The sequence below is a fragment of the Octopus sinensis genome, linkage group LG8 (genome assembly GCF_006345805.1).
Source record: "Octopus sinensis linkage group LG8, ASM634580v1, whole genome shotgun sequence".
Lineage (NCBI taxonomy): Eukaryota > Metazoa > Mollusca > Cephalopoda > Octopoda > Octopodidae > Octopus > Octopus sinensis.
In genome coordinates this window covers 64,040,424-64,050,423 of record NC_043004.1, presented here as the reverse complement: position 1 = coordinate 64,050,423, position 10,000 = coordinate 64,040,424, and the positions used below count along the sequence as shown (strand labels likewise).

Here is a 10,000-nt window from a genome sequence, read left to right as displayed (position 1 = left end):
TTAGTGAGAGCTAAGGATGTTTTATTAAAAGTAGTAGTGTAGATGGTGATAATTGGAATAATAATAAGAGAGAGATAAAGGGGGATATGGGAGAGAAAGAGGTACTGAATACTAAGCCAGCATACCGAACTAACGTACTGAACAATGATGGTAATAATGCAGTGACATAAATAGTATGAGCTGTAGTCGTGATAGAGGCGGAGTCGGCGGTGTTGTACGGAACGCGTACAGCAAAAAGTACGAAGCACGAGTACATGGAACATGAACTATTCTTTCGAAGAACGAAGAACAAATATGGAGAACAAAACAGTCAACAACTGATGAAGGGTCATTTTTTTAATGTTGCTTGTTTTGTTTTCCATTTGTGTATTTCGTACGTTTTTGTTGTACACGTTTCGTGACGTGCTGTACTCACATATGCATATATATATATATATATATACGTATAGATTAAGTACATATACGTATGTATATATGCATGTGTATACATATATTAATTATATTATTATATGATTGAACGTCACCCATCTTGTTCCAAGTATATATATATATATATATATATTATATATATATATATATATATATATATAGATATATACATACATACTTATGTATATATTATATTGATATATATATGGATGAATATTTTCCTCCCTGGGCAGACATACACATACACACGGATACATTTATAGACATATATACATACATAGAGAAACTTAAGAGAAGGACCATTGAAAAAAATGAGTAAGACGATAGATCGATCGACATTACTTTTCCCAATAACACCATTTTCCTTAATATGTTATAGTGGTTCTGAACATGTATGGAAAATTACTTCTGAATATCGCATTACACTTTGGATATAACTAATGACCACTTCAAATTTCGCTGTACAATATAGCATTTACAGAACGTATTCATAGGTATTATGTTCGAAACGAAAACATACACACAAAGCTACTAACACATGTAGGTCTTCATAACCACCAGCACAGACAGAAAATTATATAAATGAAAAATAACTCACCACTCGCACAAATTGCATATGAATTTTATATATCTTATATAAACATATATATATATATATATATATATATATATAACATATATATATATATATATATATATATATATATAGATATTTTATATATGTCAATATATGCAGTATATATATATATATGTATATATATAATACACACACACATATTTATGTGTATGTGTATAAGTTTGTGTCTGTGTGTCTCTACATATGCATGTGCATATGTATATGTACATGCATGTATTATCCATTTATATATATAAGTATATGTATATATATAATGTATATAATATATATATATATATTATATATATATATATATAATATATATATATATATATATATAATATATAATATATATATACATATACATGCGTTTATAATATATGTAGATGCATTTATATACCTACATATGTATGTGTGTATATATGATGATTTTAATGGCATCTTTTTGTTATGTCCGACTTCGGAGATTAGTCTATATAATTTGAAATATTTCTATACGGAGTTCAACATTTCTTGCTAAGTCATGTACCCGAGCAATTATCTTGCAAAGATAAAAATTGCAGAGTACAAAAGAAATTGGGGAAAAAAAGAATAATAAAGATTCAAATACATAATTAGACCGAGAGATGTGAGCAGACGCTCTCTTATGTAATACGTCTTCTAGTTGGTAGATTAGCGATTTTTCTGGAATATGAGCCACGTTATTTATTTTCTGTCTCTTTTCCATCTCAAAATTGTGCTAATGTTAATCGTGCTTAATAAAATTGTGTGTATTTGTGTATGTATGAATGCGTATATATATATACATACACACACAAAGATTAAAAAGAGAGAGGGATTGATAGACAGATATAAACAAATATATATACAGACAGACAGACACACACACACACACATATATATGTGTGTGTATGTGTGTGTGTGTGTTTGTATTTTTTACATATATATATACACAAAGGCAAACAGAGAGATTGATAGATAGATATATACAACTGTATATACAAACACACACACATATATGTATCTGTTTGTATTTTGTGTATATTTATATATACATATATTGTGTGTGTATATACAAACATACATGCATACATATATACACACACAAACACACACAAACACACACACACACACACACACACACACACATATATATATATGGTAAATGGAAGATGAAATATACAAGAATTTATTCTTAATCACGACAATCGTTTCGACACCTCTACCATCGATCCCTCAACGATCGGACACTCAACAACTTGTTCAGGAGCATCCGGCGGTGCAGAAGATGTGTCACATCGAGTGATAGGCACAACTCATTAAAATCACAGATCCGCAATGTATCTGCTCATTTGATAGAAGGAAAAGCATCAAAACGTGGGAAACATTTTTATTTACATATAAGATCAAAAATAAAATAAAAAAAGATGCAAAAAAGGAACGATCACGCTATACAACGAGAAAAATATTGAAAATAACCGTGAAGAGGTGTACAGTTATTGTATATTGTGAAAAAAGAGGCGGTCTAAATTTTAGTTTTTAGTTTTTGAATCTTGGATAATTCTTTTGTTCGTTTATCGAATTCCTCAAGATCATATCTAAGTCAAAATGTTAAAACAGAACGTTTCGTTGTTCATTTATATGAATCGGATGCTTTCTTGCTTCGTTTAGAAGAGGAGAAAAGGTTTTTGTTTTTCTTGGAAAATAGGGGAAAGAGAGAAAGAAAGGTAAAGAGGGGGTGAAATAGAGAGAGAGGGAGAGAAAAGGTTTTCAGGATACATTAAAGGATAGATATGTAGTTAGCTAAATAGATAGATAACTAGATAGATAAATAGATAGACAGAGATAGGTAGACAGAGATAGATAGATAGATAGATAGATAGATAGATAGATAGATAGATAGATAGATAGATAGATAGATAGATAAATAGATAGATAGAGAGAGAGCGAGAGGTTTCTTTTTTATTTGTTGTGATCAATGCATTGAAATTTCATCACAAAGAATTTTCTTTTCTTTTTTTTTGCTTCCCGTTGTACACCTATCAATATATTTGTAAGACCCTTCAAGATGTCACATTTAAGAAGTAGGATGGCAAAGACAAGAAAAGATTGGAGGGTACGGTCACCACTGAAAATAGTGTTGAAAGTTCAAAGTCCTATGAAAATTTGTATTCCTTTACACTTATCTAGTCAAATCCAATATTCTATGTAATTCCATGTTTTGCATGAACAAACATTAAATCTTCATACAGAGGTTATCGAAATCCCAATGTTATATATATAGATATCTCTCTCTCTCTTTTACTTGTTTCAGTCATTTGACTGTGGCCATGCTGGAGCACCGCCTTTTTAATCGATCAACTCGACCCCGGGACTTATTCTTTGTAAGCCCAGTACTTATTCTATCGGTCTCTTTTGCCGAACCGCTAAGTAACGGGGACATAAACACACCAGCATCGGTTGCCAAGCGATGTTGGGGGACAAACACAGACATACAAACATACATGCACATATATATATACATATATACGACGGGCTTCTTCAGTTTCCGTCTACCAAATCCACTCACAAGTCTTTGGTCGGCCCGAGGCTATAGTAGAAGACACTTGCCCAAGGTGCCACGCAGTGGGACTGAACCCGGAACCATGTGGCTGGTAAACAAGCTACTTGCCACACAGCCACTCCTGCGCCTATATATATATATATATATATATATATATATATATGATCATTTATAGAGATGAGTATCACGCTATTAACATTGGAGCCACATTCAGAAACAACAGTGTAATATATCAGATCATCCCATAAGTTCTGTCCGAATTTTGAATAAAGAAAACAAGTGATCAAATGTTATATTTAATTGAAATTTAATCATCAATGTACTTTCCCTGATTATCTATGACTTCCTTCCATCTATTTACAAGCATTTTAATTCCATCAATGTATATCTCATTTGGTTTCAAACCGAAGAACTCTGAAATGTGAGTTTCGACCTCCTGGCTTGCAAAAGTTATGTCGCCCAAATGATTCTGTAAACTACGAAACAAATGGTTGTCTGAAGGAGCAAGGTCGGGAGAATAAGGTGGATGAGGAAATTTTTCTCAACGAAGCACTTCGATCTTCTGTAATGTAATTTTTGCAGTATCGGTTGCGCATTGTCCTGATGAAACATCACTCCTTTCCGATTCACTAAAGCGGGTCTTTTTTTCTTCAAACCTTGGTTCAAGCGCTCTAATTCCTGACATTAGAATCGAAGATTGATTATTGCATTAGGTGGTAACAATTCAAAGTGAATTACTCCTTTGCAATCCCACCAGATAGAGAGAAGAACCTTTTTCAGTTGTAGTTGAGCTTTTTCCCTTTTACCAAGCCACTGTTTACAACATTTAACATTTCAATAGAAGATCCATTTTTCATCACCAGTCACAAGTCTAACCAAAAAGGGTGAAATGAGTTCGCGAGAATAGAGAGAAGAGCAGATGTCAACTCAGGATTTTTGGTTGCTTTCGGACAATTCACGAGGCACCCATTTTCCAAGTTTAGGAACCTTTCCAAGTTGTTGAACATGACGATGAACAGTTGTATGGTTTGAACTAAATGTTATTGCCAATTCTTCAACTGATAATGCAGGATTTTCTTCAAGTAATGCCTCAAGGAGCTTATCATCAAACTCAACTGGACGTCCTGTCCGATCTTCATCTTCAAGGCTGAAATCTCCACTTCTGAATTTTGCAAACCATCTTCTGCAAGTTCTTTCATTCAAGCATTCTTTCCCATAAACTGAGTGTATGTTTCGAGTCACTTCGGCTGCAGAGTTTCCTTTTTTGTACCCACAAAGCATTATATGCCTCAAATGCCCTGTGGATACTTCCATGTTACAAAGGGTTTTAATCAAAGAAATGTTAATCCTATTATTCTGTAAAATAATATTCAATTAGTTTAAATGTACACAAATGCATAAAAATAATTTTTAATTCCATTAAGACATTCTAAATTACTATTAAATTTCATTCAATTTTAAAAAAGGTAAAATCGGACAGAACTTATGGGATGACCTAATAAATGTTTTCTCTTCATCCGTCAGCATTACTATAAAAGAAATAATAATAAAGTGGTAAAATGATCACGAAGTAACATTTTTGACAGACACCAGAACCATGTAGCATACACCGATGCCACCTTACATGGATTGTGAATATTGTTAGACAGCAATGTAGCGTTCATTGGAACATTCATTTATGTTATTTCTCTCTGGTCGCATTAGCTGGTCACAATGTTTGTGTCAGCTAACGATGTAATGTTCATATTTTGTTTCATCTGGAGCGAACGAGTGAGCGAGCGAGCGAGCGAGAGAGAGAGAGAGAGAGAGAGAGAGAGAGAGAGGGGGGGAGTGAGATGGAGAGACAGAGACAGATAGATAGAGAGAGACAGAAAAAGACAGAGAGAGAGAGGCACCATTCTTAAAGCTGTAGAATGGGACATAATTCTTCCCCCTCTCTCTCAATCTCTCTCTTTCTCTCCTTCTCTCTCTCCCAGTAGCATTTAACTCAATAAGATATTAAATCGATTACATATGCATTCTGCAACATTCAGCAGTTTCGGATGCCATTCTATTTGAAACGCATGTTGCACATGAAATCGCTAATTAATTCGTTCTGGTTTTTCTAATATTCTCAGCGGTCAATGTACCAAATTACTTCGGTGTTTGTAAACAAATTTATAACTTGGGTATGTTCTAGAAAGTGCAATAAATGCGTCCTTAATTGGACAATTTAGTTAGGTGAGCTCGATCTCTGCAGATTGCTTAAAAGCGATTTCGCCTAGATATACTTGATCTTTTTTCTCTTTCGTTATGTATGTAGGTTATATATATATATATATAGCATCCCCAGCATCATTTCCCGCAATAGCAGCACCACGGGCAGTAGCAATGACAGCACTCTGATAGATAGTGGAGAATCAGGGGTTATTCCTATAGTTAATAGTGACGTAGTGGAAAATAGAGTAGTAAGCGGCTGCAGGTCTCGGAACGAATATAGTGACAGGAACGCAGTTCTAATTTCAGAAACTAATCCTAGCAGAATAAGATTCACGTCGGCGAACTCCAAGATCAAAAACGCCGTCTACCAATGCAAGTTTACACGGACTCAGATGTCTTCACTTATGTAGGGGCCTCATCCTCAAGATTGTCTTTGCGTGTCTCCAACCATTACGCAACTTTCGGGACATGAACAAGCGCCAGACCACGGGACTCAGTAAGCTAATATGGCGACTGAAAGATACGAACTTAAGCTACAGGCTGGAATGGTCAATTTTGTCGGTGGCCCTCCCATTTGATAGGGGCAGAAGGCAGTGCAACCTTTATGTCTCCGAACTCTTCCATATTTTGTTTGCCAGAGGCCGGATGGTAAACGGGCTTTTACAGTCGGCTTTTCGATGCCCCCATTGGCGGCGTTACACTTATCTGGCTTTAAATAGCGTTTATAAATAATACCGGCACCCATAGCCCTTGTAACAAATTCTGAAATAGCCTTTAAGATATCTACGATTAACCACTGCAAGGGGAATTACTCCTGTAAGACAAACGGGGCTTGGTTTTTTCACAGCGGGGGGTTTCCTTGACAAGGCAGGCTTAGATGAACCACACACACATAAAACATAATATATATATATTTTTTTTCTGCCACCCAACGGTTCTCACTGACAGCCGAACGATCAAACGCACACACGTACACAAAAATGTTTTCTACCCCTACGCCAACACACACATATATAGAACAGTAACACACACACACACGTCTCTAAGTAGATTTTTTCTCGCCCCTTATAAACATCCAATATTCCTTAAATAGTCAGAACTTTATTCTCGGTCACAAAGAACATCTACACACCCTCACCCACATGATTGACCGATGCCTGACCCGTTGAATTCTTCAGCCACCGGTTCTCAACATACACTGATAAACAGTTTCGCCATGGGCTCTTAGGAGCATAGTTCGATTTGTTTTTGCTCCGCCTCTGTTCTGTTTTTGTTTTTCCAACGGATTTCCTATTTTCTTCCTGAAGAGAAAGACACAATATGGTCCCATTATTCAATCGGATTTTGGTAATTTGTGCCTTTCGAAACACGTGTAGAATGAAATAAAACGATTTCTGTTCAATCTGCGTTCAGCTCCATTTCTTCAATTCACCAATAATGTTTATATATATATATATATATATATGTATATATAATTTGCATATGGCTTAGTGGCTTGAGCAGCGGACTCGCAGTCGAGGGAACGCGGGTTCGAATCACAGACCGGGTGATGTGTGTGTTTATGAGCGAAACACCTAAGTTCCACGCGGCTCCGGCAGAAGGTAATGGCGAACTTCTGCTGACTCTTTCGCCACAACTTTCTCTCACTCTTTCTTTCTGCATCTTGCAGCTCACCTGCAACGGGCCGGCGTCCCGTCCAGGTGGGAATCTATACGCCAAGGTAACCGAAAAACCGGCCCTATAAGCCATGCATCGCTTGAGAAGGAACAAACAATATATATATATATATATATATATATATGTGTGTGTGTGTGTGTGTGTGTTTGTGTGAGTGTGTGTGTGTACGAAAGTACGTTTGTATGCATATATATATATATATATATATATATATATATATCCAGTATATCACAGAAGTGTGTACGCCCCCAACAAATTTGAGTAAAATTGCCAGTATTTTAATAATAGTATTGAAAAATATATGAAAGAAATATTAATTTTCAAAGTTTACAAAAATATGTACACCCTAAAGGAAATATGCATATTCAAAATTTTATCCATTTTTTTACTAAATTGAGATATTGCTGATAATTTTAATTCAAATAAATTATTTCTCCTGGCCTTTTTGCACCGGTCATTGTTATTGCAGGAATTCTGATTTGCGTACCGTGGTGAAAGTCTTCTTTATTGTGATTAAAATGGCACCAAAAGGAAAAGAATTGTCTGACGATTGGAAGAAAAATATTTTTAAATTGCACAAGAATGGTTTAGGATACAAGTTAGTTAGCAAACGAATAGATATTAGCGTAAACACATTGCCAAAGTAATTCAGAAGTACAAAGGTACTGGATGGCTAAGCATAAACTTCGTTCAGGTCATCCCTTTATTTTAAATGCGCGTGATATTCCTACATCCAACGTTGCGTGATGGACGAAAGGCGTCGTACCGCTTCATCTTTGGCCCAAGAAGTGTCTTCTGTTAGTGGAAAGAGTGTATCCACCCAAACAGTTCGCTGAAGTTTGAACCAGTGTGGTCTTCATGGATGCATTCTTTGTATGAAACCTCTACTCACTACCAGGCATAAATCAAGTCGTCTTTCTTTTGCTGAAACGCATTTGAGTAAGGGGAAGGAGTTTTGGAATAAAATTCTTTATTTTGACGAGAGTAAAATCAACTTGTTTGGGTCAGATAGTATTAAATGAGTATGGTGACGACCAGGGGAAGATAATAGCGACAATTGCACGTACCTGCTTGAAACAAAATGGATTCAAGGATTATTGTGAAATATTGCAGAAAGCAATGTTGATCACGGAACTAGGAAGACATACCGTGGTTCAATATGATAGTGACCATAAACACACTTCGAAGATGATGACTAAATTTTTATCAGATAAAAAGGTAAAGGTACTGCCTTGGCCTACCATGTCACCTGATTTAAACCCAGTAGAACAGCTGTGGGGTGTTTTGAAAAGGATGGTTGAGAAGAAAAAACCCGCAACGTATGACGGTTGAAAGATAAGATTCAGGATGAAAGGAGTCGATTTCATCGGTTACATGCGGAAATTTAGTCGACGCTATGCCCAGAAGACTTGATATCCTCATTGAAAGCAAGGGCGGTCACAGCAAATATTGAATATAGCAAATAAACTTTTAGGGTATATATAGCTCTGTGAGATACTATAAATGTGTGTATATGTGTGTTTGTGTGCGTGTCTAGACCTGCATTTATACGTACACACACATACACACACAACACAACACACACCACACACACACACACACACACACACACACACACACACACACACACCATATATATATAATATATATATATACACATATATATGTATGTATATATATTCTTTAATTCTTTAAATTACTTCAGCTTAAAGCTACGGTTATGCTGAATCACCATTGTTATTTAAACGTAAAGACAGACGAAATGGCCCGCTAAGTATTATGCCCAACGTGCTAACGATTCTGCCAGCTCTCTCTCTCACACACACACACACACCACACACACACACACACACACAACACATATATATATATATATATTATATATATATATATATATATATATATATCTAGTTTCACCTCAGAGCTGCCGCCATGCTGATGCACCGCCATTTTGCTACACTATTATTACTAAGAGCCTCCTCTAATATGTGACACTTGGTGAAGAATGGAGTTTTATATAGCTACCCTCATTTGCACCTCTTGCCATGAGGTAGGTTCATCTAGGACTCTCGACAGGAAGAGGCCCAGCTTTGATTTAAAAAACCCTACAGCAACATTTGTGCAAGTTCCTCAGACTCTTTAGGAGAATATTAAAAAGCTGTGGGCCCCTGAAACCCAAGCTGTTGCAGTAATTGGTTCTGAAGCGTGATGGCGTTGCTGGGATCTTTGGCGCTATGCAGTGTCGTCCCGTTCTGGTATTGGTGTAGCTTTCAATTACAAAATTTGGCACAATTCCTTCCAGGATCTTCCAGATATATACTACTGCATACCTCTCTCGTCTTCTCTCCAGGGAGTAGAGTCTTAGCAGTTTCAACCTTTCCCAGTAGCTGAGCTGGATTGCTTCAAGGTCCGCTATTAATTTCACACTGGTGGGTGATCATAGCTGTGAGCAGTAATCCAGGCGGCTGAGGACAAATGTCCGCCAGAGGACCATCATGGTTTCCTTATCTTTGGTT

At 36.1% G+C, this 10,000-nt stretch overlaps 1 long non-coding RNA gene across 1 annotated transcript; it reads left to right on the top strand.

Annotated features, from left to right (window-relative positions):
- The first annotated feature begins 137 nt into the window (after positions 1–137).
- On the top strand, positions 138–8,796 carry LOC118764440. Its single transcript, XR_005000252.1, has 3 exons — positions 138–150; positions 2,725–2,729; positions 8,673–8,796. It is a non-coding gene; the product is annotated as an uncharacterized LOC118764440 (long non-coding RNA).
- Positions 8,797–10,000: the final 1,204 nt, after the last annotated feature.